Genomic DNA, 24,485 nt, shown 5'->3' on the forward strand with positions numbered 1-24,485 from the left:
GGGCCCTGACAATAAACCCCCAAAAAAACAAAGTTCTTGTGTTCCAGCAAAGATCCAGACATCAGGGACCCAGAATAAATTTCACACTAGGAGCAACCAAAATTGAACAAACTACAAACTACACATACTTGGGCTTAAAAATCAGTTCTACGGGAAATTTTCATCTGGCTGTGAATGAACTGAAAGAGAAAGCAAAAAGGGCTTTCTATGCCATTAAAAAGTCAATCCAAATAGAAATCCCAATTAGCATTTGGCTCAAAATTTTTTAATCAGTAATTGAACCAATTGCACTCTATGGCAGTGAGGTGTGGGGTCCGCTAACACAACAAGAATTTGCAAAATGGGACGAACACCCAATTCAGATCTTACATGCAGAATTCTGTGACAATGTTGTTGCAGATCTGCTCTCCCGCACTGTCTCTGCCCCAGCCCCACTCGTCGGGTCTGAACATGTGGAACAGGATATCGTCCAGATGCTGCACACGCCTCTCCAAACCACAGTCTCTCTCCAGGAGCTCAAAGAGGCCTCTGAACAGGATCCGGCCCTCTCCCAGCTGTGCGCCTTCATCAGAGATGGCTGGCCTCGCAAGGTGCCTGAGGAACTGTCTGCCTACTCCAGAGTTAAAGAGGAGCTCTCCCGCTGGAATGACTCCTGTGTTGCACGTGGGCTCTGCACTGTGGTCCCAAGTGCCCTTCGTGCGCATGTTTTATCCATGGCGCACGAGGGCCACTTGGGCATAGTGAAGCTCAAACAACGATGCCGAGACCTAGTGTGGTGGCCGAGTATCGACAGGGAAATCGAGGCCCTGGTCAAGGACTGTGCAGCCTGCCTTGTAAGTGGCAAGACTGGCCACCAAGCTCCTCCACCCCTGCAACCCCTTCCCTGGCCCTCTCAGCCCTGGGAGCACCTGCAGCTGGATGTCTGCGGGGAGATCCATGGTGTCCCCCACCATCAACGGTTCCGAGTGGTGACCTATGACCTGCACTCAAAATGGCCAGAGGTCACTGCCGTGGGCTCCGTCACCTCTCGGGTCATCATCGATATCCTTGAGTCCCTCTTCTCCCTCTGGGGGCATCCAAAGGCCATCACCACAGACAATGGCCCCCAAATGGTCTCTTCGGAACTCTCCTCTTCCCTTGAGAGCAAGGGCATCTGTCACGTACTACCACCCCGAGTCAAATGGGAGGGTGGAGCGTTTTAACCAGACACTGAAAAATGGCCTCAGAGCACACCTATCCCAGGGGTGTGCGTTTGACAAGGCCCTCCTCCACACACTGCTGCACTACAGAGCCTCCCAGCATTCCACTACAGGGGTCTCACCCGCATCCCTCATGCTAGGCCGTGAGCTCGTGCTGCCCCTTGGCAGGCTCCGCCCCTCGCTAGCTCAGAGCCCTGCTCCACGGGCTCAAGCCACAGTCGCTAGACAACAGAAGATGAAATTCCGCTTCGACCAGTCGAAGAGGGCCAAGGCGCCCAACGTCTCAGTCTCCGATTGGGTCAGAGTCCGCAGGCCTCACCGCAACAATAAGATGGCCTCATTCTGGTCCTCCCCTCTCCAAATCAGCCGCCAACTTGGACCAGCCACTTTCTGCCTCACTGACGGCTCTCGGTGGCATGCCAGCCGCCTTCGGAAGGTGACAGCACCCCCTGATGCGGGATTATACGGACCTAATCCCCAAGTCTTACCCCCAGAGTGGCGGGATGCACATGTGGCTCAGCCAGCCAACCCTCAAACAGATATTGTGCCTCAGCCTGCCCCTCACCAGTCCCCACTTCGGCCTGCACTTCACCAGTCCGCACCTCGGCCTGTTCGTTCACATTCTCGCCCTGGCCACCTACAAGACTTTGTCACTACATTTCATGTTTGAAATTCTGAGTGGGGAGGAAAAGTTATGTCTAACATTGGTGATAGGTACTTGATTGCCTTGGCCTGAGCACATGGAGTTTGATAGTGCTGTTTTTGTTGTATTGTGTCTGACGTTGGATATAGGTATTCGATTGTTTTTGCCTGTAAGAGGCCTCTGGATTATCTTTGCAAACGCAACAGTCACATCAAGGGAGAGAGAGTCACATCGAGGTAGAGAGAGTCACATCGAGACAGAGAGTCACATCAAGAGAGCGAGAGAGTCACATCGAGAGAGAGAGAGTCACACCAATGTCCCCCACCCCCCTTTACAAAACCAACAACAGAACCGTGCTTTTATACCTGACCCAAGACCCCCCTCTAGACCACAGACTGTAGACCAAGAACTGAGAAAGATCATGACGATGCTGAACAGCCTGATAGAAAGCCGGAGAAATTATTAATATTGTTATTTATCATTATCATTATTGTTATCTTATCAGTATTATTACTACTATTAGATAGATATATGTACATGCCTCATGAAATTTATACTAAATCATCATTTAGCATTATAGAAAATAGTGTTTCCACACTCATCCCACAAAATAGGTCCATTTTATTTCGTTTTATTGAACTATATAAATGCGTTCTTTCCACATAAGCTGCTGGAATATCCAGGGCCTCCGCTCCTCAACTTTTGGGATGAAGAGTACAGACCCTGAATTCCTAAAAGCTATAAAAGACATTGATATAATTGTGTTAACAGAAACATGGTGCCAAAAGGACATGCCGACCCACTGTCCCCCAATGTACCATGAAATTATTGTGCCTTCAGTAAAGAACATTAAGACACGCAAGGGCAGAACCTCCGGGGGAATCCTGGTGTGGTATAAAGGAGAACTGAACAAACACATCTCACCGATAAAACAGGGAAAATCACACGTATGGCTAAAATTAGATAAAAATATAGGAATAGCAAAAAACGATGTTTACTTATGTGCGATCTACATACCTCCAATAGAATCGCCATATTTTGAAGAGGAGATATTTGACACTCTCCACATGGAAATCAGCCATTTCCAGGCCCAAGGAAAGGTGCTACTATGTGGGGACCTAAATGCAAGGACAGGATGTGAACCTGACTTCATAGACCCACAGGGCAACAACCATGTGTTTGGCCAGACCCCTCTATATGTCACACCAGCCATCGCAAACCGAAACAACCTCGATTGTGAAATAAATAAAAGCGGTAGGGAGGTAGTGCAACTCTGCCGAGCCTTAGGCCTGTACATAGTTAACGGTAGGTTCAGAGGGGACTCCTTAGGGAGACTCACATATTCCTCAACTCTTGGGTCTAGTGTGGTGGATTATACAATCACTGACCTGGACCCCTGCGATATCAACGCATTCACTGTCAGGCAGCAATCCCCCCTCTCAGACCATAACCAAATAAATGTGTACCTTAAACTTTCTGCCCAAACTACAGACACAAAAAAGGAACCCAGTAAGCTACATAAAATAAACCAGACATACAGATGGGCCCCAGACAGTGGAGATAAATTCATCACAGCACTAAATTCACCTGATCTCACAAGTAAAATTTCAAAATTTAAAGAAAATCTATATGAGATCACCAGAGATGGGGTAAACATGGCCATAGAGGATATAAATATGATCTTTCATGAGGCAGCTGTAAAAGCCGACCTCGTGAAACAGAAGAGGAAGAGTCACAAAAGACAAAATAAAAATAAGAAATGGTTTGACCACGAATGCAAAAATGCCAGAAAAGACCTGAGAAAAATATCAAACCAAAAGCATCGCCAACCAAACAATCCGGACCTACGTACTAGATACAATGAAACCCTCAAAAGATATAAACACACCATTAGGAACAAAACACAAAACTATACCCACAAAATACTAGAAGAAATTGAAAACTCCACCAACCCAAAACAATTCTGGGAAATGTGGAATAACCTGAGTACAACACAATTGCAAGCATTACCAATCCAAGATGGCGACATCTGGAGAACACATTTTGAAAACCTCTACAAAGACATCCCAATAAACGAAACAAACCCAAGTCAACATCAGGTCACAGAAAAACTCCACACATTAGAAGCAACAATCAAAGACAACCAAAACCCTCTAGACTCCCCAATCACATGGAAAGAAATGGCCACAAAAACAAAATCTCTCCACCTAAAGAAAGCCTGTGGCCCAAACAACATCAAAAATGAAATGCTCAAGTTCAGCAATATGGAGATGCAGGGTGCGGTACTCAAATTATTCAACATCATATTACGTTCAGGCTGTTTTCCCGATATCTGGTGCCAAGGACTAATCTCCCCCATATATAAAAGCGGAAACAAATCAGACCCAAATAACTACCGCGGCATCTGTGTCAACAGTTGTCTAGGGAAGTTATTCTGCAGTATTCTAAATAGTAGATTACTGGATTTTCTTAACAAACATAATATCCTCAGAAAAAACCAAATAGGCTTTCTTCCAAAACACCGCACCGCCGACCATATCTATACCCTTCACACCCTCATTGAAAAACATATACACCAAACAAAAAATGGGAAAATATTCGCCTGTTTCATCGACTTCAAGAAAGCCTTTGACTCTATATGGCACGAAGGGCTCTATTATAAACTTCTTCAATGTGGAATAGGGGGCAAAGTCTATGACCTTATTAAATCAATGTATCTGAAAAACAAATGCGGGGTCAAAATTGGAGACAAACGCACCGATTTCTTCACCCAGAGAAGAGGCGTCCGGCAGGGCTGCAATTTGAGCCCGACCCTGTTCAACATATACATAAATGAATTAGCAGACATGCTGGAGCAAAGCGAGTCACCAGGTCTCCGTCTCCTGGATGGAGAAGTGAAATCCCTGTTCTATGCGGACGACCTGGTTCTGCTGTCTCCCACAGAACAGGGATTACAGCAACAACTAGACCTACTCGACAAATACTGCCAAAATTGGGCTCTAACAGTAAATCTAAAGAAAACCAACATCATGATTTTTCAAAAAAGGCCCAGATGTCAGGAAAACAAATACCAGTTTACCCTCAGTGATATCACTATAGGACACACTATGAGCTACACCTACCTTGGTCTAACTATTACAGCATCAGGGAGCTTCAGCATAGCAGTGAATGCACTAAAAGAAAAAGCCCGAAGAGCCCTATATGCAATAAAAAGAAAATTCTACAACATCCAAATCCCAATCAAAATCTGGCTCAAAATATTTGACAGCATAATCCTGCCCATTGCACTGTACGGTAGTGAAGTATGGGGCCCGCTAAATCACCAAAGCTACACTAAATGGGAAAAACATACAATAGAAGCCCTACATGCAGAATTCTGCCGAAGCATCCTTCGCACCCAAAGAAAAACGCCAACAAATGCATGCAGAGCCGAACTAGGCAGATACCCACTGATAATAAACATCCAAAAACGAGCACTAAACTTCCTAAATCACCTCAAATCTAGCTCCCCAGACACCCTTCATTTCAAAGCCTTTCAGACCCAAGAGCTAAACCCAGAAAAGAGTCCCCTGAGTCAGCTGCTACGGAAACTAAGTACTCAGCCGGACCCTGACCAGCCCCAGACCAACACAGCCGTCCAAACACCAATCCGAGTGAACCAAATCATTAAAAAATGCAAAGAAACCTACCTGGAACATTGGAACAAAATAACCGAAAGCCAAAGCAGATTAGAATGTTACCGGGCCCTAAAAAGAGAATATAAACTGGCAGACTACCTCACGACCATCAGAGACACAAAACAGAGACAGACCCTCACCAGGTACAGACTAAGCGACCACCAACTGGAAATTGAAAAAGGCAGATACAAGAAATCCTGGCAGCCTAGAGAGAATAGAATATGCGATCAATGTCTGGCTGGCGAGGTTGAAACAGAAATGCATTTCCTCCTAAAATGCGAAAAATTCAACACATCAAGAAACATATTATTCAACAAGCTAAGCCAAACAACCCCAGATTTCAAGGAATTGGATGATCTGTCAAAATTGAGATTAGTCCTAGGAGAAGGAGACAGACCATACCTTGGGGCCAAATATGTAACAACATGTCACAACCTGAGGACTGTTTAAAATTAAGACTGTTTAAAATTAATATTGAACGTACCAAATGAAGTACAAAGACTGTTTAAAATTAATATTGTTTAAAAGTAATATTGTATGTACCCAACAAATGTCAAATCGATTGACACCTACAGAATGTTGGAAAACTGTACCTTTTTGCTATGTAAGCTTTGGCAATATGGTTCTCTGTAAACTTTCATGCCAATAAAGCATTTTAATTGAATTGGAATTGGAATTGGAGTCACATCGAGGGAGAGAGAGTCACATCGAGGGAGAGAGAGTCACATCGAGAGAGAGAGCCACATCAAGAGAGAGAGAGTCACATCGAGGGAAAGAGATTCACATCGAGAGAGAGAGAGAGTCACATCGAGGGACAGAGAGTCACATCGAGAGAGAGCGAGTCACATTGAGGGAGAGAGAGTCACCTCGAGAGAGAGAGAGAGAGAGTCACATCGAGGGAGAGAGGGTCACATCGAGAGAGAGAGTCACATTGAGGAAGAGTCACCTCGAGGGAGAGAGAGTAACATCGAGGGAGAGAGAGTCACATCGAGAGAGAGAGAGTCACATTGAGGGAGAGAGAGTCACATCGAAGGAGTGAAGTCACATCGAGGTCGAGTCACATCGAGGGAGAGAGCGTCACATCGCGGGAGAGAGAGTCAGATCGAGGAAGAGAGAATCACATCGAGGCAGAGAGTCACATCGAGGGCGAGAGAGTCACATCGAGAGAGAGAGTCACATCGAGGGAGAGAGACTCATATCGAGGGAGAGAGAGTCACATCAAGAGAGAGAGAGTCACATCGAGGGAGAGAGAGTCAGATCGAGGAAGAGAGAATCACATCGAGGCAGAGAGTCACATCGAGGGAGAGAGCGTCACATCGCGGGAGAGAGAGTCAGATCGAGGAAGAGAGAATCACATCGAGGCAGAGAGTCACATCGAGGGAGAAAGAGTCACATCGAGGGCGAGAGAGTCACATCGAGGGAGAGAGAGTCACATTGAGAGGGAGAGAGTCACATCGAGGGAGAAAGAGGCACATTGAGGTAGAGAGAGTCACATCGACGGAGAGAGAGTCACATCGAGGGAGAAAGGTTAACATCAAGAGCGAGAGAGTAATATCGAGGGAGAGAGAGTCACATCGAGGGAGAGAGTCACACTGAGGGAGAGAGTCACATCGAGGGAGAGAGAGTCACATTGAGACAGAGAGTCACATCAAGGGAGAGAGAGTCACACCGAGGGAGAGAGTCACATCGAAGGAGAGAGAGTCACATCGAGAGCGAGAGAGTCAAATCGAGAGAGAGTCACATCGAGGGAGAGAGTCACATCGAGGGAGAGAGAATCACATCGAGGGAGAGAGAATCACATCGAGGGAGAGAGAGTCACATCGAAGGAGAGAGAGTCACATCGAGTGAGAGAGAGTCACATCGAGGGAGAATGAGTCACATCGAGGGAGAAAAAGTCACATCGAGGGAGAGAGTCACATCGAGACAGAGAGTCACATCGAGGGAGAGAGAGTCACATTGAGGCAGAGGGAGTCACATCGAGAGCGAGAGAGTCACATCGAGGGAGAGAGAGTCACATCGAGAGCGAGAGTCACATCGAGAGAGAGAGTGTCACATCGAGAGAGAAAGTCACATCGAGGTAGAGAGAGTCACATCGAGGGAATCACATCGAAAGAGTCGCATCGAGTGAGAGAGAGAATCACATCGAAAGAGTCACATCGAGAGAGAGAGAGAGTCACATCGAGAGAGAGATTCACATCGAGGGAGAGAGAGTCACATCGAGGGAGAGAGAGAGACATCGAAGGAGAGAGAGTCACATCGAGGGAGAGAGAGTCACATTGAGAGAGAGAGTCACATCGAGAGAGAGAGTCACATCGAGAGAGAGAGTCCCATCAAGAGAGAGAGTCACATCAAGAGAGAGAGTCACATCAAGGGAGAGAGAGTCACATCGAGACAAAGAGTCACATCGAGGGAGAGAGAGTCACATTGAGGCAGAGGGAGTCATATCGAGAGCGAGAGAGTCACATCGAGGGAGAGTGTGTCACATCAAGGGAGAAAGAGTCACATCGAGGGAGACAGTCACATCGAGGGAGAGAGATTCACATCAAGGGAGAGAGAGTCACATCAAGGGAGAGAGTGTCACATCGAGGGAGAGAGAATCACATCGAGGGAGAGAGAGTCACATCGAGAGAGAGAGTCACATCGAGAGAGAGAGTCACATCGAGAGTTAGAGTGTCACATTGAGAGAGAAAGTCACATTGAGGGAGAAAGTCACATCGAGTGAGAGAGAGTCACATCGAGTGAGAGAGAGTCACATCGAGTGAGAGAGAGTCACATCGAGGGAGAGAGAGTCACATCGAGCCAACACATCGTCGCTAAGCAAAAGGAAAAATATCTGACATATTGGGCAGAAACAACAAAAACCCAAAGCAAACTCAATTGCTACTTGGCCCTAAACAGACAATACAACATAGCTGATTACCTGACCATGGTAAAGGATAACAAACTGAGAAGAACCTTGACAAGGTACAGACTTAGCGAACATAGCCTAGCGATCGAAAAAGGCAGACACAGGCAGACCAGGCTGCCAAGAGAAGACAGGATATGCTCTCACTGCAGTCAGGGAGTAGTGGAGACAGAGATGCACTTCCTCACAGCCTGTGGAAAATATCAGGACATCAGGGAGAATTTCTACCAAAAATTCTCACAAATATGCCCTGAATTCAGAAATCTGAATGACAACCAAAAACTCCCATTCCTACTGGGAGAGGAGAGAAGCTGTGTAACACTGGCGGCACACTATGTTACAGCTTGCCATGAACAGAGGGACAACCAGTAAACTAAGAAATGAATATATATAAACAATGCGAATGTATATTTATACACTCAGGGATATACCTGTTTATACACTGTATGAATAGAACTGCGTTTATGTGCTCAACCATAAATGTATTTTGATGCTTTGGCAACATAAGATGTAACTTATCATGCCAATAAAGCGATTTGAGTTGAGTTGAGTTGAGAGTCACATCGAGAGAGAGTCACATCGAGAGAGAGAGTCACACCCAGAGGGAGAGAGAGTCACATCGAGAGAATCACCTCGAAAGAGTCACATCGAGAGAGAGAGAGTCACATCGAGGGAGAGAGAATCACATCGAGAGAGAGTGACATCGAGAGAGAGAGTGTCACATCGAAGGAGAGAGAGTCAAATCGAGCGAGAGAGAGTCATATCGAAGGAGTGAGAGTCACATCGAGAAAGAGAGAGTCACATCGAGAGAGAGAGAGATTCACATTGAAGGAGAGAGAGTCACATCTAGGGAGAGAGAGTCACATCGAGGGAGAGAGAGTCACATCGAGAAAGAGAGATTCACATTGAGGGAGAGATAGTCACATCGAGAGAGACATAGAAACATAGAAACATAGAAGATAGGAGCAGGAGTAGGCCATTCGGCCCTTCGAGTCTGCTCCGCCATTCAATGAGATCATGGCTGATCATTCAATTTCAGTACCCTGTCCCTGCTTTCTCCCCATATCCCTTGATCCCTTTAGCCTTAAGAAATATATCCAACTCCTTCTTGAATATATTTAATGAACTGGCCTCCACCGCCCTCTGTGGCAGAGAATTCCACAGGTTCACCACTCGCTGGGTGAAGAAATTCCTCCTCATTTCTGTCCTAAATGGCCAACCCCTTATCCTTAGACTGTGACCCCTGGTTCTGGACTCCCCGACCATCGGGAACATCCTTCCTGCATCTAGTCTGTCCAGTCCTGTCAGAATTTTATAAGTTTCAATTAGATCCCCTCTCATTCTTCTAAACTCCAGCGAGTACAAGCCCAATCAACCCAATCTCTCCTCATACATCATTCCTGCCATCCCAGGTATCAGCCTGGTGAATCTTCGCTGCACTCCTTCCATGGCAAGAATGTCCTTCCTCAGATAAGGTGACCAAAACTGCACACAATACTCAAGGTGCGGTCTCACCAAGGCCCTGTACAGCTGCAGCAAGACATCCTTGTTCCTGTAATCGAACCCTTTTGCTGTATTGATGTCTTTGTGGGTTCAATGACGAGACATTTATGAAAGAGAATGTCTTTTAATCTAAAGCTTGTTCAACTCCTTATACAGCATTACAGGAGACACCATGCTAGTGATCCGTCTAGAACGAAACTGAAACTAAACCAAACTGCTTGTCTCTGTCACATGACCTCTGCTGGTCAGGCATAAGTAATCAATACATGCAAACATGCTGGTAAGGCATCATAATCAAACAGGCAAATAACATCACTATTTGCTGATATCATTACACTTGCTACGAAGGCCAACATACCATTTGCCTTCTTAACCACCTGCTGCACCTGCATGCTTACCTTCAGCGACTGGTGCACAAGAACACCCAGGTCTCTTTGCACTTCCCCTTCTCCCAATCTATTGCCATTCAAATAATAATCTGCCTTCCTGTTTTTGCCACCAAAGTGGATAACCTCACATTTATCCACATTATAGTGCATTTGCCAAGTTCTGCCCAATCACCCAACCTGTTCAAATCGTACTGGAGTTTCACGACATCCTCGTCACAGCATACCCTCCCACCCAGCTTTGTGTCATCTGCAAATTTGGAGATATTTTATCCAATTCCCTCGTCCAGATCATTAATATATATTGTGAACAGCTGGGGTCCTAGGACCAATCCTTACGGTACCCCACTAGTCACTGCCTGCCACTCGGAAAACGACCCGTTTATTCCAACTCTCTGCTTTCTATCCGCCAACCAGTTCTCTATCCAAGTCAATACCTTGCCCCCAATCCCATGTGCCTTAATTTTGCATGCTAATCTCTTGTGCGGGACCTTATCGAAAGCCTTCTGAAAGTCCAAATATACCACATCCACTGGTTCTCCCTTATCTATTTTACAAGTTACATCCTCAAAAAATTCCAGTAGATTAGTCAAGCACGATTTACCTTTTGTAAATCCATGTTGACTTTGTCCGATCCTGTCGCTGCTTTCCAAGTGCTCTGCTATTACATCTTTTATAATGGACTCTAGCATTTTCCCCACTACTGATGTCAGGCTGACCGGTCTATAATTACCCTCTTTTTCTCTACCACCTTTTTTGAATAGTGGGGTAACATTAGCTACCCTCCAATCCATGGGTACTGTCCCAGAGTCTATCGAGTTCTGGAAGATGACCAGTATTGCATCTACTATTTCTAGGACCACTTCCTTAAGTACCCTAGGATGTAGATTGTCAGGCCCTGGGGATTTATCGGCCTTCAGTCCCATCAATTTTCCTAACACCATTTCCCTACAAATACTGATTTCTTTCAGTTCCACCCTTTCATCAGGCCCTATATTCCCCAGCATCTCTGGGAGGTTATTTGTGTCCTCCTTTGTGAAGACAGAACCAAAATATGTATTTAGTTGGTCTGCCATTTCTTTGTTCCCCATTATAAATTCCCCTGATTCTGACTGCAAGGGACCTATGCTTGACTTCACCAATCTTTTTCTCTTCACATATCTATAAAAGCTTTTACAGTCAGTTTTTATGTTCTTTGCAAGCTTACTCTCATATTCTATTTTCCCCTTCTTAATTAATCCCTTTGTCCTCCTTTGTTGAATCCCAAACTGCTCCCAATCCTCAGGATTATTGCTTTTTCTGGCCAATTTATATGTCCTCTCCTTGGATCTTATGCTATCCCTAATTTCCCTTGTTAGCCACGGTTGAGTCACCTTTTTTGTATTATTTTTATGCCAAACTGGGTTGAACAAATTCTGTAGTTCATCCATTCGGTCTTTGAATGTTTGCCATTGCCTATCCACCGTCAACCCTTTGAGTGACATTCTCCAATCAATCCTACCCAACTCGCTCCTCAGACATCGTAGTTTCCTTTATTTAAATTTAGGATCCTAGTCTCTGAGTCAACTACTTCATTCTCCATCTTAATGAAGAATTCGATCATATTATGATTGCTCCAACCCAAGGGGCCTCGTACAACAAGATTGCTAATTAATCCTTTCTCGTTACATAATACCCAGTCTAAGATGGCCTGATCTCTGGTTGGTTCCTCGACATGTTGGTCCAGGAAACCATCCCGTAAACACTCCAGGAATTCCTCCTCCACAGTATTGTTACTAATTTGGTTAGCCCAATCTATATGTAGATTAAAATCACCCATGATGACTGCTGTGCCCTTATTGCACGCTTCTTTAATTTCCCTTTTAATGCCATCCCCAACCTCCACCTTACTGTTTGGAGGTCTATATACCACTCCCACTAACGTTTTCTGCCCCTTAGTATTTGTCAATTCTACCCATACAGATTCCACATCATCAGAGCTAATATCCTTCATTACAATTGTGTTAATCCCTTCTTTAACCAGTAATGCTACCCCACCTCGCTTTCCTTTTTACCTATCTTTCCTGAATATCGAACACCCCTGGATGTTGAGTTTCCAGCCTTGGCCATCCTTGAGCCGCGTTTCCGTAATCCCAACCAAATCATATTCGTTTACCTCTATTTGCACAGCCAATTCATCCACCTTATTACGAATGCTCCTCGCATTAAGATACAAAGCCTTCAGGCTTGTTTTTTTAGCGCTCTTAGACCTATTAGAATTATTATTTACTGTGGCCACGTTTGATTTAAAGCATCGATGTAGAGAGAGTCACATCAAGACAGAGAGAGTCCCATCGAGGGAGAGACAATCACATCGAGGAAGAGAGAGTCACATCGAGAGAGAGAGACATCGATGTAGAGAGAGTCACATCGAGAGAGAGCATCACATCGAGAGAGAGAGAGTCACATCGAGAGAGAGAGTCACATCGAGAGAGAGAGTCACATCAACAGAGAGAGTCACATCGAGGGTGAGAGAGTCACATCGAGGGTGAGAGAGTAACATCGAGAGAGAGAGAGAGTCACATTGGAGGAGAGAGAGTCACATCGAGAGAGAGAGAGAGTCACATTGGAGGAGAGAGAGCAACATCGAGGGAGAGAGACTCACATCGAGAAAGAGAGAGTCACATCGAGGGAGAGAGTGTCACATCGAGAGAGAGTGCTACATCGAGAGAGAGTGCCACATCGAGGAAGAGAGAGTCACATCGAGGGAGAGAATCACATCGAGAGAGAGTCACATCGAGAGAGAGAGAGAGAGTCACATCGAGGAAGAGAAATAATATCGAGGGAGAGAGAGTCACATTGAGAGACAGAGAAAGACATCGATGTAGAGAGAGTCACATCGAGAGAGAGCATCACATCGAGAGAGAGAGAGTCACATCGAGAGAGAGAGTCACATCGAGAGAGAGAGAGTCACATCGAGAGAGAGAGAGAGACATCGATGTAGAGAGAGTCACATCGAGAGAGAGCATCACATCGAGAGAGAGAGAGTCACATCGAGAGAGAGAGTCACATCGAGAGAGAGAGTCACATCAACAGAGAGAGTCACATCGAGGGTGAGAGAGTCACATTGAGGGTGAGAGAGTAACATCGAGAGAGAGAGAGAGTCACATTGGAGGAGAGAGAGTCACATCGAGAGAGAGAGAGAGTCACATTGGAGGAGAGAGAGCAACATCGAGGGAGAGAGACTCACATCGAGAAAGAGAGAGTCACATCGAGGGAGAGAGAGTCACATCGAGGGAGAGAGAGTAACATCGAGGGAGAGAGTGTCACATCGAGAGAGAGTGCTACATCGAGAGAGAGTGCCACATCGAGGAAGAGAGAGTCACATCGAGGGAGAGAATCACATCGAGAGAGAGAGAGTCACATCGAGAGAGAGAGAGAGAGTCACATCGAGGAAGAGAAGTAATATCGAGGGAGAGAGAGTCACATTGAGAGACAGAGAAAGACATCGATGGAGAGAGAGTCACATCAAGAGAGAGAGACACATCGAGAGAGAGTCACATCGAGAGAGAGAATCACATCGACAGAGAGAGTCACATCGAGGGAGAGAGACTCATATCGAGAGAGAGAGTCACATCGAGGGTGAGAGAGTCACATCGAGGGAGAGAGAGTCACATTGGAGGAGAGAGAGACACATCGAGGGAGAGAGACTCACATCGAGAAAGAGAGAGTCACATCGAGGGAGAGAGAGTCACATCGAGGGAGAGAGAGTAACATCGAGGGAGAGAGAGTCACATCAAGAGAGAGTGCCACATCGAGGAAGAGAGAGTCACATCGAGAGAGAGAGAGTCACATCGAGAGAGCGAGAGAGAGTCACATCAAGGGAGAGAGTCACATTGAGGGAGAGTCACATCGAGAGAGAGAGTGTCACATCGAGGGAGAGCGAGTCATATCGAGAGAGAGAGAGAGTCACATTGAGAGAGAGAGAGTCACATCGAGAGAGAGCGAGAGGTGTAATGATCAGTAACATGTCATTCTAGAATGGTACACTAGGTGGAGCTGTATTTTTAATAAGGGGCTACCCACAAGGCAGTAGTCAAGATGGATGCCTGTACACAGGTCCACATGGCTGAATAAATGACTAGCTCAAGCTAGCTGTTCATAATGAAAACGGTTATTTATTTATGAACATAACATGGTACCAGAAGTGGTAATATCTGCTGAATATTTTGAAATGCGACATGGAGAATTTGAAGCCACCGGAGTGTTTGAAACTCACGTGGAATGTCGACTGCAATTGGCGGACTTTCAAACAACAATTCGAACTCTTCATTGCCGCCATCGGGTTTGATACGAAGCCAGGCGCAAGGAAAATAGCGTTACTGCTCACGGTTGCAGGCCCGCAGGCGATAGAGGTATTTAATACGCTTGTATTTGATCAAGAGGAGGACAGAGAAAAGATGGATGATGTGCTAAAGTAGTTTGATACACATTGTTCTCCCAAAAAGAACGAGACCTATGAGAGGTATGTGTTCCGTTCACGGACACAGCAGCAAAATGAGACTTTTGATAGCTTTGTGACCGATCGGAAACTGAAAGCACAGACATGCAATTTCTCTGAACTGAAATCATCCATGATTCGTGACCAGATTGTGTTTGGTATTCATGATAAAAAGGTCAGGGAACGTTTGTTGAGAGAAACCGAACGAACATTGGAGGATGCTGTGAAAATATGACATGCCAGTGAGCTAGCTCAAAAGCACGCAAAGACTTTCAGTGAAATTAATAATGATGTGACTGTAATGAGTGACTGTGCTGCTGTCGGTGCTGTGTCCTACAAAGGGAAGAAACATGGGCAGAATAGAAATGCAAAGCAATCGGAGGATGGAATTATTAATTGTAAACGCTGTGGTTACCAGCACCAGTCAAGACAATGCCCAGCGTTTGGAAAAATGTACACAAAATGTAATGGAAAGAATCACTTTGCCAAACAATGCTTTTCAAAAGTAAAAACAAAGAAAGGGCAACAAGTCAATGTGATTGAGGACACTGATTTAGGTGAGACATTTTTTGTAGGAATGGTGTCATGTGACAATATCGAAAAGGATACAGAAAATGTGCAGCCCTCAGGAATGGACAATGCTGAACATAAAGGTAATGCAGTAAAAGAGGACAAATGGATAATGCCACTGCAGGTAAATGGAGCATTAGTTACGTTGAAACTAGGCACTGGGGCAAAAGCAAACTTAATCAGTATGAGTGACATTAACAATATGAAAGAAAAGCCCAAAATACAGAAAAAGTCAGTACTACTGAAGAACTATAATGGACAGAAAATAGATAGCTTAGGTGTATGCAGACTTAAACTGACAGTCAAAGACAAAGTGCATCATCTCATGTTTTCTGTTGTGGCTGAAGGACTTGATTCACTATTGGTGACAAAGCTTGTGAGGACTTAGAACTGGTCAAGAGAGTCTACCGTTTAAACTGTGCTATAAGCAGACCAGATGACTCGGTGGATTCTGCAGTGAGTAATTTCCAGGATGTGTTCAAAGGATTTGGAGTTCTACCATTCACTTGTAAGATCCAGCTAAAGGAGGATGCTCAGCCAGTGGTATATGCTCCACGGAGAGTTCCAGCACCCCTGCGTGACTGGCTCAAGAAAGAACTGGACAGAATGACCACACTAGGAGTCTTCAGGAAAGTCGAAGAGCCAAGAGACTGGGTTAACTCCATGGTATGTGTAAAGAAAAAGAACAATGATCTAAGAGTATGCATGGATCCAAAGGACTTAAATGCAAACATAAAATGTGAACACTACCAGATTCCCAAGCGAGAAGAAATCACCAGTGAAATGTCAGGTGCCAGATACTTCACAAAGCTCGATGCCTCACAAGGATTTTGGCAACTAAAACTGGATGAAGAGAGCACCAAATACTGTACCTTCAACACACCATTTGGCAGGTATTGTTTCCTCAGAATGCCTTTCGGGATAATATCTGCATCTGAAATCTTTCATAGAGCGATGGAACACATAATTGAAGGTCTGGAAGGAGTTTGGGTCTATGTTGATGACATCATCATCTGGGGCTCCACACTGAAAGAACACAATGAGAGACTGGCTAAAGTGCTGCAGAGCATATGCCGGAATGGACTGAAGCTCAACAAAGCCAAGTGTCAGTTTGGCGTCCAGGAAGTCACTTTCCTAGGAGATAATCTATCTGGTAAAGGAATAGAGCCAGATATGGAAAAAGTAAACGCCATACTAAACATGCCCCGAACCACTGACAAAAAAGGAGTGCTACGCATCATGGGGATGATAAACTTCATTGGGAAGTTCATTCCTAACTTGTCAGCCAAGACAGCCTGTCTGCGAGACCTGCTACATAAAATAAATGAGTTCGCATGGACAGAAAAACATGAACAAGAGTGGATGAACCTCAAAACAGTGCTGACAACCACACCTGTACTCACCATCTTTGACCCAACAAAGAGAATCAAAGTGTCAACGGATGCATCAAAAGATGGTCTAGGTGCGGTCTTGCTACAAGCAGAGGGTGAAGATTGGAAGCCTGTTGCCGATGCCTCCAGGTCTATGACTGATTCTGAGTGTCGATACGCCCAGATTGAAAAGGAATGTCTAGGCTTGGTAGTTGGACTAGAAAAGTTCCATGGCTACATATATGGACTTCCCACCTTCACAGTTGAGACAGACCACTGCCCACTGGTTGCCATCATTAAAAAAAATCTGAATGAGGTGTCTCCAAGGATTCAACGACTCATGATGAAGCTGCAAAGATATGACTTTGAACTGATCTACACACCAGGCAAACACATAGGCCTAGAAATTGAGTGCCCTTAGCGCCGATTTTGCGGCGCTAGAGGGCCTAGCGCTGCAATTGGTGCCGGCGCCGAAATTGCCTGGGGCCCTTCTGCCGCGGTAGACCGGTAGCGCTGCGCCGGCACCGATGACGTCATCGGTGTGCGCAGCGTCCCGGTTGCCATGCCGACGGGCCCCAGCGCCGAAATTCAGTTGCGGCCGCCTCGCCCGTGGCAGCCGCAACTAAGACTCTGGCAACAGAGTCTTACAAGTCTTTGCGCCGGCGCATTAAAGGCCCCGCGGCGGCCGGCCGCTTTCCCGCCGGCCGCCTGGCCGCAGCTCCCTCCCCGGACATCCCCCCCCCCCCGGAACAGAAGCAAGCCCGGCACTTGTCCGAGGTGCCGGGCTCATTTTTAAAAAGATTTTCGCGGGCCGCGGCCGGGTGCAGGCAGCTCCTCCTTAAGGGAAGGAGGAGGCCTGCACTTCCCGAGCCTGCCGCACCGCATCGGGTGCCGCAGCGCCGGAATTGCGGCGCGAAACGGCAGTTAGCGCCGATTTACCGCCGCAAAGACCCTTCAGTAGCGCCGGCAGCCGTTTGGGCGCGGCCCTGCTGAATTTTTGGCGCGCGCAGGGGGACTTAGCGCCGGCACTAACTTCCGGCGCTAAAGCCCTGGCTAAGCCAAAACTCAATTTCTAGGCCATAGTGTTAGCAGAAGCACTATCCCGAGCACCCACAATGAGTCATGTGAGCTCTACTGAGGAAGACGTGGATGTTCATATGAGTATGGTCACTGCTGTGCTGCCCGTGTCAGACACAAAATCAAAGCAAATAGCAGAAGAAACAGTAAAAGATACAGTATTACAAACAGCAATAGAGAACATTCATCATGGTTGGCCAAAAGGTTCCTGTCCAAAGTACTTTCACATCAGGTCAGAATTAAGTGTCGCAAGTGGACTATTACGAAAACAGAACAGAATAGTCATTCCACAGGCTCTACGTCAAGACATGCTCAAAAGGATTCATGAGGGACACCTCGGAATTGAAAAATGCAAAAGGAGAGCAAGAGACACTGTTTATTGGCCTGGCATATGTGAGACATGTCAGAAACACCAAAACAAACAAGCAAAGGAACCAATGATAGTAGCTGACTTACCAACAGCACCATGGCAAAAGGTTGGTATGGACCTCTTTCATTTGAATGGTAATGTAGGGGTTTCGCAAAATTCCCCTGAAAACAAATGAAACATTGGTCCACATCGTGGATGAAGATTTATGTGTTTTGAATTGCCTCTGGGTCAGATCAATGTTTTAAAGCATGCTCAGAGCCACGAAAGACTGCTGAGCTGGACTACAACGGAATCGAGGAAATTCGTGGAAGTATTCACACACATTGAGAAAGAACATCTTGATTAAAATTTGTGCTTTTGAGCCCGGTCAAACAGAGAGGTTTACAGCTTGTAATGTGTTTGTGTGAAAGACCTGTCAATCAAACCAGGGAGGTCAGGAGTTGCCCACTTGACCCGAGGCCACAGAGACAGGTTGTTATGGCTGGCTATGTTCAGCAACCAATCACAGTCAGCTAGGCTGCTTGTAATGTGTCTGTGTGAAAGACCTGTCAATCAAACCAGGGAGGTCAGGAGTTGCCCACTTGACCCGAGGCCGATTATGGCTGGCTATGTTTAAACAAGCAATTCAGCACCAATCACAGTCCTTTTGTTTGTGTACTGGAACTTTAGGCAGGAATTTTTCCAGACAGAATGGCAGCAGCACACAGGTATAAAGATAGCTGTTGAGAAGCTATCGATCTCTCTTTTTACTTCGCTGGACCACAGGTGAGCAGGGTGTTCTGACTCCTCAACAAGACAACCTAACAAGGAGTTTGGGGTGGTGATTTAAGGGAATTACTAAGATTGTTTAAATAACATTGTAGTCATTGTATCCCTCGTTTTTGCCGTCTGTACCCCCTTGTTATATACTTTTACTGCATTTACTGTGTTTGTGTGGTATAGTTTATATTTGATTATGGTTTCTTTAGTTTAATAAATTTTGACTTGTCTCATATCCAAACCAATTGTCCGCTTTAACATCATTAATTATAAGTCCTCCAGTCAGAACTGAAAGGTGGGGTAGTGATTCGGAACCGCTGTTAAAATTGGTTTACAGTGCAGCAGGCAAAAAGACTGCTGGCCAGGTATGTTACCATAAACCAGTTAATAGATGCCCCCCTACAGTAAAGACTATCTAATAGTGATTGACTACTATTCTAACTATCCTGAGATGGTGCTGCTCTCAAGCACCACAGCGAAGCAGTGTCATAATGCATGTGAAATCTATCTTCGCCAGACATGGAATTCCCAGGATTGCCGTTAGCGACAATGGTCCGTGCTTCAACTGTAAGGAGTGGCAACAGTTTGCAGCACATTATGACTTTCAACACATCACATCCAGTCCTCTGTATGCTCAGTCGAATGGTAAGGCAGAGAAAGGTGTTCAAGTTCTCAAACAGCTACTGAAGAAAGCAACAGAAAGCAAGTCTGATCCTTATCTCGCCCTGCTGAGCTACCGAGCCTCCCCTTTAGACTCTGGTTCTTCACCAGCTGAACTCCCAATGGGTCGCAAGTTGCGCACCACGCTACCCTGCTGTGCAAAAGAAAAGCAGAGTAAGGAACTGAGACAGAGACTTCAACTGTTAAAGCTGAAACAGAAATCATACAAGTCATCCAAAACTCTGAAACCATTGACAAGGGATGATGTTGTCAGGATTGAGGATCCAGATGCATGGAACAGGAAAGCTACAGTTCTTGAGGAAGTAGGACCAAGGTCATACACTGTTAGAACTGAGGAAGGACAGATTCTCAGGAGGAACCGCCGTTCCCTCCTGAAAACACAAGAAACTATCCAAGAGCAAATCGATGACAATGCCGCAACTGAATCTTGTCACTCACCACCAGAACAATCTAACACAAACACACATACAGGCTCTCATGAAAAAACATCAGACTTACCTGTGCTGAGCAGATCCACACGTGAAGTAAAAAAGCCTGATAGACTTAATCTTTGAGTACAAAGAAAACTATAATAAAAGAATGAAAAGCTTAGAGTTCATAAAATAAAGCTTTGAAAATGTGTTGACTGTTGTGAAGATGTTTATGTCGTTATGATTGATTGATATTGATTTTGTTTAACCTCTAAGGAAGGGGGATGTAATGATCAGTAACATGTTATTCTAGAATGGTACACTAGGTGGAGCTGTATGTTTAAAAAGGGGATACCCACAAGGCAGTAGTCAAGATGGATGCCTGTACACTAGTCCACATGGCTGAATAAATGACTAGCTCAAGCTAGCTGTTCATAATGAAAACGTCTATTTATTTATGAACATAACAAGAGTCACAATGGAGGAAAGAGATTCACATTGAGCGAGAGAGAGTTACATCGAGAGAGAGTTCATCACATCGAGAGAGAGTCACATCGAGGGAGAGAGAGTCACTTCGCGGGGAGACTCACATCCAGAGAGATCAAGTCACATCGAGAGGGAGAGAGAGTCACATCGAGAGAGAGAGTCACAATGAGGGAGAGAGTCACATCGAGGGAGAGAGTGTCACATCGAGGGAGAGAGAATCACATCGAGGGAGAGAGAGTCACATCGAGAGAGAGAATCACATCGACAGAGAGAGTCACATCGAGGGAAAGAGACACATATCGAGAGAGGGAGAGTCACATCGAGGGAGAGAGAGTAACAACGAGAGAGAGAGAGTAACATCGAGGGAGAGAGACTCACATCGAGAAAGAGACAGTCACATCGAGAGAGTGAGTCACTTTGGAGGAGAGAGAGTCACATCGAGGGAGAGAGATAGTCACATTGGAGGAAAGAGATTCACATCGAGGGAGAGAGAGTTACATCGAGAGAGAGTTCTTCACATCGAGAGAGTGTCACATCGAGGGAGAGAGAGTCACTTCAAGGGGAGACTCACATTGAGAGAGAGAGAGAGTCACATCGAGGGAGAGAGACACATCGAGGGAGAGAGTCACATCGAGAGAGAGAGAGTCACATCGAGGGAGAGAGACACATCGAGCGAGAGAGTCACATCGAGGGAGAGAGTCACACTGAGAGAGAGTCACATCAAGAGAGAGTCACATCGAGGGAGATAGAGTCAAATCGAGGCAGAGAGAGTCACATCGAGAGGGAGAGAGTCACTTCGAGGGAGAGAGAGTCACATGAAGAGTGAGAATCACATCGAGAGAAAGAGTCACATCGTGGGAGAGAGTCACGTCGAGAGAGCGAATCACATCGAGGGAGAGAGAGTCACATCGAGAGAGAGAGTCACATCGACGGAGAGAGAGACTCACATCGAGAGAGAGAGTCACATCGAGAGAGAGAGAGTCACATCGAGAGAGAGAATCACATCGAGGGAGAGAGAGTCACATCGAGGCAGAGAGATTCACATCGAGAGCGAGAGTCACATCGAGAGAGAGAGAGTCACATCGAGGGAGAGAGAGTCACATCCAGGGAGAGAGAGTCAAATCGAGGGAGTGAGAGTCACATCGAGAAAGAGAGAGTCACATCGAGAGAGGGAGAGTCACATCGAGAGAGAGTGTCACATTGAGGGAGAGAGAGTCACATCGAGGGAGAGAGAGTCACATCCAGGGAGAGAGAGTCAAATCGAGGGAGTGAGAGTCACATCGAGAAAGAGAGAGTCACATCAAGAGAGGGAGAGAGTCACATTGAAGGAGAGTCACATCTAGGGAGAGAGAGTCACATCGAGAGAGAGAGAGAGACATCGATGTAGAGAGAGTCACATCAAGAGAGAGAGAGTTACATCGAGGGAGAGAGAGTCACATCGAGCGAGAGAGAGTAACATCGAGGGAGAGAGTGTCACATCGAGAGAGAGAGTGTCACATCGAGAGAGAAAGTCACATCGAGAGAGAGAGAGTCACATCGAGGGAGAGAGAGTAACATCGAGGGAGAGAGTGTCACATCGAGAGAGAGAGTGTCACATCGAGAGAGAGTGCCACATCGAGGGAGAGAGAGTCACATTGAGGGAGAGAGAGTCACGTCAAGAGAATCACATCGAACGAGTCGCATCGAGTGTGAGAGAGAATCACGTCAAAAGAGTCACATCGACAGAGAGTGCCACATCGAGGAAGAGAGAGACATATCGAGGGAGAGAGTCACATCGAGAGAGATAGAGTCTCATTGAGAGAGAGAGAGAGTCACATCGAGGGAGAGAGTCACATTCAGGTAGAGAGGGTCACATCGAGAGAGAGATTCACATCGAGAGAGAGAGAGTCGAATCAAGGGAAAGAGTCACATTGAGGGAGGGAGACACATCGAGGGAGAGTGTCACATCGAGTGAGAGAGTCACATCGAGGTAGAGAGAGTCACATCGAGGGAGAGAGAGTCACGTCGAGAGAGAGAGTCACATTGAGGGAGTGAGAGTCACATCGATGGAGAGTTACATCGAGAGAGAGAGAGTCACATCGAGGGAGAGAGAGTCACATCGAGGGAGAGAGAGTCACATCGAGAGAGCGAATCACATCGAGAGAGTCACATCGAGAGAGAGAGTCACATCGAGAGAGAGAGTCACATCGAGAGAGAGAGTCACTGCGAGGGAGAGAGTCACATCGAGAGAGAGAGGGTCACATCGAGAGAGGGAGAGTCACATCGAGAGAGGGAGAGTCACATCAAGAGAGAAAGAGTCACATCGAGAGATAGAGAGTCACATCGAGAGAATCACATCAAGGGAGAGAGAGACACATCGAGAGAGAGTCACATCAACCGAGAGAGAGTCACATCAAGAGAGAGAGAGTTTCACATCGAGGGAGAGAGAGTCACAGCGAGGGAGAGAGGGTCACATCGAGAGTGAGAATAACCTCGAAAGAGTCGCATCCAGTGAGAGAGAGAATCACATCGAAAGAGTGACTTTGAGAGAGAGAGTCACATTGAGGGAAAGAGAGTCACATCGAGGGAGAGAGTGTCTTATCGAGAGAGAGAGAGTCACATCGAGAAAGAGAGAGTCACATCGAGAGAGAGAGTCACATCGAGAGAGAGGGAGTCACATCGAAGGAGAGAGAGATGCCGAAGCATCCTTCGCACCCAAAGAAAAACGCCAACAAATGCATGCAGAGCCGAACTAGGCAGATACCCACTGATAATAAACATCCAAAAACGAGCACTAAACTTCCTAAATCACCTTAAATCTAGCTCCCCAGACACCCTTCATTTCAAAGCCTTTCAGACCCAAGAGCTAAACCCAGAAAAGAGTCCCCTGAGTCAGCTGCTACTGAAACTAAGTACTCAGCCCCAGACCAACACAGCCGTCCAAACACCAATCCGAGTGAACCAAATCATTAAAAAATGCAAAGAAACCTACCTGGAACATTGGAACAAAATAACCGAAAGCCAAAGCAGATTAGAATGTTACCGGGCCCTAAAAAGAGAATATAAACTGGCAGACTACCTCACGACCATCAGAGACACAAAACAGAGACAGACCCTCACCAGGTACAGACTAAGCGACCACCAACTGGAAATTGAAAAAGGCAGATACAAGAAATCCTGGCAGCCTAGAGAGAATAGAATATGCGATCAATGTCTGGCTGGCGAGGTTGAAACAGAAATGCATTTCCTCCTAAAATGCGAAAAATTCAACACATCAAGAAACATATTATTCAACAAGCTAAGCCAAACAACCCCAGATTTCAAGGAATTGGATGATCTGTCAAAATTGAGATTAGTCTTAGGAGAAGGAGACAGACCATACCTTGGGGCCAAATATGTAACAACATGTCACAACCTGAGGACTGTTTAAAATTAAGACTGTTTAAAATTAATATTGAACGTACCAAATGAAGTACAAAGACTGTTTAAAATTAATATTGTTTAAAAGTAATATTGTATGTACCCAACAAATGTCAAATCGATTGACACCTACAGAATGTTAGAAAACTGTACCTTTTTGCAATGTAAGCTTTGGCAATATGGTTCTCTGTAAACTTTCATGCCAATAAAGCATTTGAATTGAATTGAATTGAGTCACATCAAGAGACAGAGTCACATCGAGAGAGAGGGAGTCACATCGAAGAAGAGAGAGTCACATCGAGAGAGAGAGAGTCACATCGAGAGAGAGAGTCACATCGAGAGAGAGAGTCACATCGAAGGAGAGAGAGTCACATCGAGAGAGAGAGAGTCACATCGAGAGAGAGAGTCACATCGAGAGAGAGTCACATCAAGAGAGAGAGTTACATCGAGAGAGGGAGTCACATCGAAGGAGAGAGATTCACATCAAGTGAGAGAATGTCACATCGAGAGAGAGAAAGAGTCACATCGAGGGAGAGAGTCAAATCGAGAGAGAGAGTCACATCGAGGCAG

The sequence above is a fragment of the Somniosus microcephalus genome, chromosome 21, assembly GCF_052327205.1.
Source record: "Somniosus microcephalus isolate GS21.2 chromosome 21, FLI_Smic_1.0, whole genome shotgun sequence".
NCBI lineage: Eukaryota > Metazoa > Chordata > Chondrichthyes > Squaliformes > Somniosidae > Somniosus > Somniosus microcephalus.